Source organism: Malus domestica, chromosome 11, assembly GCF_042453785.1.
Source record: "Malus domestica chromosome 11, GDT2T_hap1".
Lineage (NCBI taxonomy): Eukaryota > Viridiplantae > Streptophyta > Magnoliopsida > Rosales > Rosaceae > Malus > Malus domestica.
Genome location: NC_091671.1, coordinates 16360971 through 16368503, shown reverse-complemented (window position 1 = coordinate 16368503; position 7533 = coordinate 16360971). Strand labels below are relative to the sequence as shown.

Genomic DNA, 7533 nt, shown 5'->3' with positions numbered 1-7533 from the left:
CTGAAAATAGGCACAATAGATAAAGGGTGGACAAAGTTGAACGATAGATGTTGTGACGAATATTTAGATATGATTGGGACATTTTATTGAATTTACAAGCAACCATATCAATGCTTAGAATCGTATTAGGTGTCTATGCGTGGAATGTAACAACTGTGTTTGAATGATATTGGACCAAATTCAATATCACTTGTACGGGAATAGGATGGTAGACACTTACTTGAATTGGACTTATCAAGAAGAACCACCCATTATAACATCAACATCTTCCGGCAATAGGACGCTTAGATCACTACTACAAAATTGGCTTAATGTATCAGAAAGTGGTAGCGGTTTTACACTATTACTGTCGGATAAAATATTTCCGACAACATGTTTAAAAAGTGTCGGATAACAAAGTATTACTGTCAGATATATATGACAAGAATAATGAAGCGGGCCCTTAGCTAGCATATTTATTTTTTAAATAATTTTAACCAATTCTGGCGGATAAATCCGACATGAGTAAGTAATGTGTTAGATTATATCATATTATTCTCGAATTTTTTATACTATCTCTGGCGGTTTTATCTGACATAAATATTTTCAAAATTTTTAAACTAACTCTGACGGTTATATCTGACACAAATAGTCAATTAAATATATTCTTTAAACTAGTTAATCCGAAGCTAGAGTGGTTTCTGAACTAGTTATTTTTTCTTATAATTCTAATTGTCTAATTGATTAAAATTGGAATTGTTAGTTATATTTGTAAAATAAATTTCTTTTGTATTCTTATTTATGTTTTTTTGGGGTGATTAAATATTTATTTATGTTAAATTAATATTATTTTTTCGCTATAATTGGTATGAAGATGTACAAAACTTGAATTTAATGAATAATCATGATTAGATAAGTATAATTTTGATAATCTTTGTTTTTTTTTTTTTAATTTGCAGATGTAAAAAATCATCAAAATCAAAGCTAAAATAACCGTTAAATTGTGATTTTTCATTTATAACCTTCAAAAATTTTGTTCCATTACGTAATCTCTAAATGTTTGTTTTTTTTTTTTGCGATTTTTTACGTATGCAATCTCAGAGTGTGTACAAACAAGTTTGACGGTTGGATCGTTGAATTTTTTTTCGTAGAATGTGTATCGCATCAAAACGATAGATTAAACAAACACTTAGAATTAATGTTATACTTCCATTAAGTATAAAAAAGATTTTGTGGTATCCACTAGTGTAAATATTTTAAATTGAAGATCGAATTCATTCATTGCATTCTTATAGGGTTCAGGAGTGTAGCTATAAAAAATCATCAAAATCGGAGCTAAAATAACTGTTAATTGTGAATTTTTGTTTATAAACATCGAAAACTTTTGTTCCGTTACCTAATCGCTTAATGTTGTTTTTTACAATTTTTTACGTATGCGATCTCGGAGTGTGTACAAATAAGTTTGATGGTTGGATCGTTGAAAAAGGTGTTGTAGAATGCATATCGCGTCAAAACGGTAGATTAAACAAACACTTAGAGTTAATGTTAAACTTCCATTAAGTATAAAATAAGATTTTGTGGTATCCACTAGTGTAAATATTTTAAATTGAAGATCGAATTTATTCATTGCATTCTTATAGAGTCAAGGAGTGTAACTGTAAAAAATCATATAACCGTCAAAAACTTTTGTTCCGTTACCTAATCTCTGAATGTTTGTTTTTTGCGATTTTTTATGTATGCAATCTCAGAGTGTGTACAAACAAGTTTGACGGTTGGATTGTTGAAACTAGTTTCGTAGAATGCATATCTCATCAAAATGATAGATTTAACAAACATTTAGAGTTAATGTTATACTTCCATTAAGTATAAAATAAGATTTTGTGGTATCCACTAGTGTAAATATTTTAAATTGAAGATCGAATTCATTCATTGCATTCTTATAAGTTCAAGAGTGTAGCTGCAAAAAATAATCAAAATCAGAGCTAAAATAATCGTTAAATTGTGATTTTTTTTTTCGTTTATAACCATTGAAAACTTTTGTTCTGTTACCTAATCTCTAAATGTTTTTTTTGTTGTTGTGATTTTTTACATATACGGTCTTGTAGTGTATACAAACAAGTTTGACGGTTTGGTTGTTGAAACTAGTTTCATAGAATGCATATCTCCATTAAATTTGTGCCCAAAATTTTGAAGTGAGAAAAGTAATTTGTCCTAAATTTTCATTTATATTTTGAAGTATTGATTAGACAATATTTGTTTGTGTGATGACATTTTCATTGTATAATTATCTTTTTGTTTCTTTATCGTATATTTTACATGGGTTATTATTTATTTAAATACGTATTATCCATTAAACCAAACATTTATTTATTTATTTAAATACGTATTATCCATTAAACCAAACATTTATTTATTTATTTTTTAAAAACGTATTCTATTTAAATACGTATTATTTATATATTAAACCAAACAATTATTATTTTATTTTTTTAAATCGTGAAAAAAATTTGGGAGGGAATTTTGGGCGAGAGATTTCCCGCCATTCTTAGTGTTGTCGATTATATCCGACGGCAATAGGAAAGTGTGTCAAATAAGTTTTTTTTATATTTTTTACAGAAACATATTGATGTCGGTTTTAACCAACAGTAATACCAATTCTACAAAATAAAACCCCTTGCGCCCCTACCTTCTCCCCTCCCCATTCCTTCCCCCTTCCTTATCCTCTCCTTCTTCTCCTTCTCTTCTCCCCTTCTCCTTCTCGCTTCAATCACCATGGATGAACAATTTGAGTAGCAACATTTCGAAAGCAGTACGTTTTAAATTATTTGTATTACGTTCTGTTTGTGTTTTAAATTTTGATTATGTTATTAACACTAGTAAAAAAACACTTTGTGCGACGCAGGTCCTTCGTCGCGCAAAGTCAAAAAAATGTCGTGCAAAACTTAACACAACGAACCTTCATCGCGCACTAACCGTCACGCCAAGGCAGTGACAGAAAGGTTTGTGCGATGACGAAGAAACATGCGTCGCGCAAAGTCACTTTGCGCGATGTAGGCTGCGTCGCGCAAAGTCACTTTGCGCGACACAACCTACGTCGCGCAAACCTTTTTTTTTTTTTGGCAAAAATATTTTTTATTTAGTTTTTAATAAATATTGTAATTAATTTCTAAACAATAATTAATAAACCAAGAAAAAGTATTTAATTATAAAATATATGAAAATGTACATACAAGATTTCCAAACAAAAAAAAAAAAACTACAACAAGTAGTCTTCTAGGTTTGATACATCAGGCTACTAGATATCGGCCGGGCGAAACGGCTAGGAGGTCAAAGGTGGAGCAAGATCAGGTGCTGGCATCGGGATTTGGATGCCGGACATCTGTAAGGCCCGTAAGATCAGGCTCATCTTCTCGTCTTGGGCCGAAAACCGGGCAGCAATCTGGGCTTCCCGAGCATCCCAGGCTGCTTCTTGGGCCACAATCTTATCTTATAGGGATTCCACTTCCTCCGTCAGGGCAATGACATGTCCTTATATACACAAGCTATAAATCCAAAGTAAATTGCATCATCAAAATGGAGTAGTTGGCATGAAACGAATACACAAGCTGTAATAAATACCATACCAAATACTTTGAAATAAACTATCAAACAGAGCCATTATTGACGAAACAAAAGGAGTACCACGTTGTTTAACATTTATTTTTGAACTACTTAAGTTTAGTATAAACAGATCCACTAAAGATTATTTGTAATCAATTAACTTCAACTTTGAGCGAACAATTACAAGTTGACACACTCTAACATGACTATAGTACAACACTAAAGACTCTGGTTTGAATACGTAAGCAAAGGAGTAGGACATAGTACCTGTAAAATGTGGATGCCACACATTTATAGCAGTCCACTTACATGACTTGGAGGGATGTGCTTCCCACTAAGCATATCTAGAAGGACGGTGCCATGATATGATATTAACTAGCACTCAAATTAAACCCTCTTTTTATCAATTGTAGCAAAGTATGTAAGTAGGGATCGTTCTAGACCGGGGATTATGAGGGATTGCTAAATCACTTGAAAACTGACTCAAATACGTAAAAACAAGTTTAAAACGCTAAACTAGACTCAAAGAAAGCAAAACTAACTCTAAAACACTAAAACAAACCTAAAGACTCAAAACAGCCCAGAAACACTCAAAACTGCCTTAAAACCACAATCTGGGCAGTTTTGAACAATAAACACAACTTGGACGAAAATTGGTTTTAACTTGACTTAAGACACTTAAAAACACAAACTAAAGTGATTTCTAACTACTATGACTCAACAAAATAAAGGGGAATTGATTTTGGATGAATTTAAAAACAAAACAAAACTTTGTAAACTAGAGCAGATTTTAAAACGAATTTGGTGAAAGTGAATGGATGGAAGGCTAGCTAAGGGGTTCTTCTCCACACATGTTATACTTACATACAAAACAATTTCTAATTGCAATTCAATAAACCATGAATACTCAACACTCCAAGTTAATTAGGTCCGCTTAAATTAACTTTCAGATTTCCCTTATATCAATGAATTGGACGGAAAAAGCGCATCGCAACCAAATTATTCCTCAAAAGTTCCCTACATGAAAGTGCATAATAGAGATACAATCAAAGATCATTACGTTCAATGGAAATCATAAGTATTGACGAGGCACTCGTAACTATGAAAGCGCATGAAACTTATGCCAAGAATTCACTTAACGCAATTGTGATCAACAACTTTTACTACTTATGAATATAAGTTCATAACTATTAGGTGAAACTCCCTTACATTCTAGCATCAAACTTATGCATGAAAATTAAGCGTGCACTCTCAACCAACATACACAAATCAGTTTTAATTCATATAGATAAGTAAATTGAATCCACAACTTATGAAACGCAATTAGAAGTAATCAAATCATATAGCAAGCATAATCATGGTTTCGAATCCCCCCCTAGCCAAGGGGGGTTTAGTTCCTCATACTCGCAAAGCAAAGATACATAAATTTAGACATTAAAAACCAAGGAAAGAAAACACCTAGACGATCCAATTTGGACAGCAGGTGCATCCACGAGTCTCCCTTCCTCCTTGCTGCGGCACTTGGACTTTGGACAGGTTCTTTGGGGTTATGGATGGCGTATAATGGATGGGGGATGTGTGATGGTGTTTAGGGTTGATGGGTGGTGCGGCTAGGGATGATTTAGGGCAGAAAATATGGAATATGGTGGTGGAAGGGTGCGGCAGAGAGCAAGGAATGATTTCTGGCGTGAATTGATGTGTATGAGAGGTGGTGATCTGATCTAGGGGTTTATATGAGTATATATAGGCACTTAAAACCCTAGGTGAATCAGATATGGACTTGTATAATTAAAACCCATTAGGAAAAGGCTTAAAACAATCAGATTTTGAATGGGAAAAGGCCTCCTAGGTGCGGCAGGTAAAGGATAGGGTGGATAAGGCTTCTAGAAAGCCTTGCAAGGCAAGGAAAACAAGTTCTAGAAAGGGGATAGGTGCGGCACCTTATGTGTGCAGGGATAGGGCTTCTAGAAATCTAATTTTAAGCATTATAATCTAGTTAGGAACCCCACTTTGCAGCTAAAATATCAATGAATTCAGATTTGGATAAGATAGGATAGGATAAGGTTTGTTTGGATAAGATAAGCTAAGATAAAGTTATGGATGATGTTTTGGATAAGATTTCTTCACTTGAGCTGATTTTTTGACTTTAATTCTCCTTCGTCAAGTAGGAAACCTTGCTTGAGTAGGAATCCTCATCCTTCTAGGAATCCATCTTTGACTACGAATCCATCCTTAGCTAGGACTCCTCCGTTGATTAGGAATCCTTCTTCAATTAGGAATCCTTCGTTGATTAGGAATCCTTCTTCAACTAGGACTCCTCAAATCTTCAAATCTTCATTCTCGTCCATTCCCTTGGCTCCAAGTATGTGACTTCCATTCCAAGCTCTATTTTGCTCCAAAAGGCTCCAAATTGCATCATTTTATGTAATATGCCCTTAAATCCTGAAAACACATGAAACTAGCTTAAAATACTACTTTAAACTAAGAAAACATAACAAACATGCATAAGAACTAGCTAACTAAGGCGCATAAATATGCTCCTATCATGCCAAAGCTACAAACAAAACTTTCTGGAGTGACCCTTCCTACAAAGTAAATAAACAACCAGTAAAGTCAGAATATCTCAAGCAGAAGTTTAGATAGGAAAACTAGAATAGTGACAAGAAAAATGATCAAAGGGATAGGTGATATCTAGGCTAGAGAAGTTATTACCATTTCTTAAATATTTAGGTGGCGTGTAAGCAAGATTTGTGTTGTAACTCTTCCCATCCCTACTATTTCTCGTCAAGCCAAAACATGAAAGACGAGGATCACCATCCTACAAGTCCATTCAGATACCACATTATCACCCTAAAAACTAGTGAACACTGAAGTGACTGAAAACACATTTTAAACTAAGATGATTGAATTTGAGAATCGAATACCTCGTCAAAGAGAACCCTATAAGCATTCAAATTGTGGTATAACGGGCGGCCCTCAGTACTGCAATAATCTAAAGCTTCAGCAATATAAAGAGCCACTCTTAAATGCATGGCCCACTCAATGGTTTGATTCTCCCCTGTATAAACAAGCAGAGCCTAAAAATTAATTTTTGACGAACACAACAACTAATTCTCAATTTGTAGGAACAAAACAAAAAACATTGAATTGATTGCTTATGCAAAACTTAATAAAATAGCAATACAAAGAAAAGCACAGTACTGGTACACTAGATACCAGAGTATACTAAAAAGTAAAAACCACCTCGCCACAACTTCTCCAAATGAAAGGCAATGTTTAATATCATATGGGATTAACAAAACTACAAGGTAAGAATCGTAAGATTACTGGCCAACTAAGATCAATGACCGAACCATTAACAAAAAAAAAACAAAGGTTAATGGAACGTGTCATGTTGTAGAAAACTAATGTCAATACCATCTTGCATTTCAATGTTTGCTTGTTAAAAAGCTATGTATTTAGATGTACTTCACAAAAGGGTCACTGAGAAATCTTAGAAGCTGAGCTAAAAATAGCATTCTTAATAAACCAGGTGAAGTCGAAAGACAAATAGTAAATAAAGATAGATTTTGTTTGACATACAGTAGAACAAATGCTTAGCCAAAGTATCAGTAGCCATGTACTCAGCAACAAGCAGCCTCTCATCCCCATCACAGCAATACACAATCAAATTTGCAAGCCGCCGATGCCGCAACTTACCCACACCACAAGCTTCCTCCTGCAAAACCAAAACCCACAAATCATTCATACACCCAATTCACAAAACGAACTTCTGTAAATTTTACAGCAACCTATTTCCAGAAATTCATAATATCAAGAAACACTTTACAGCATACCAAATTCTACTACCCCATAAATTTACAGCAACCTATTTCCAGAAATTGAAATCTAATTACACAAACTAAAATTGAAATCTGAATTCCAATTTTGATGTACCTAAAATTGAAATCTAGA

The 7533-nt window shown here is 33.7% G+C and overlaps 2 long non-coding RNA genes across 2 annotated transcripts; both read right to left on the bottom strand.

Moving 5' to 3' along the window:
* Positions 1-3156: 3156 nt before the first annotated feature.
* On the bottom strand, positions 3157-5347 carry LOC139189575 (uncharacterized). The gene is made up of 2 exons (XR_011573341.1): positions 3847-5347; positions 3157-3521 (listed from the first exon to the last, which is right to left on the bottom strand). It is a non-coding gene; the product is annotated as an uncharacterized lncRNA (long non-coding RNA).
* A 778-nt stretch (positions 5348-6125) lies between these two features.
* On the bottom strand, positions 6126-6636 carry LOC139189574 (uncharacterized). The gene is made up of 3 exons (XR_011573340.1): positions 6504-6636; positions 6292-6397; positions 6126-6164 (listed from the first exon to the last, which is right to left on the bottom strand). It is a non-coding gene; the product is annotated as an uncharacterized lncRNA (long non-coding RNA).
* Between the last annotated feature and the right edge of the window lie 897 nt (positions 6637-7533).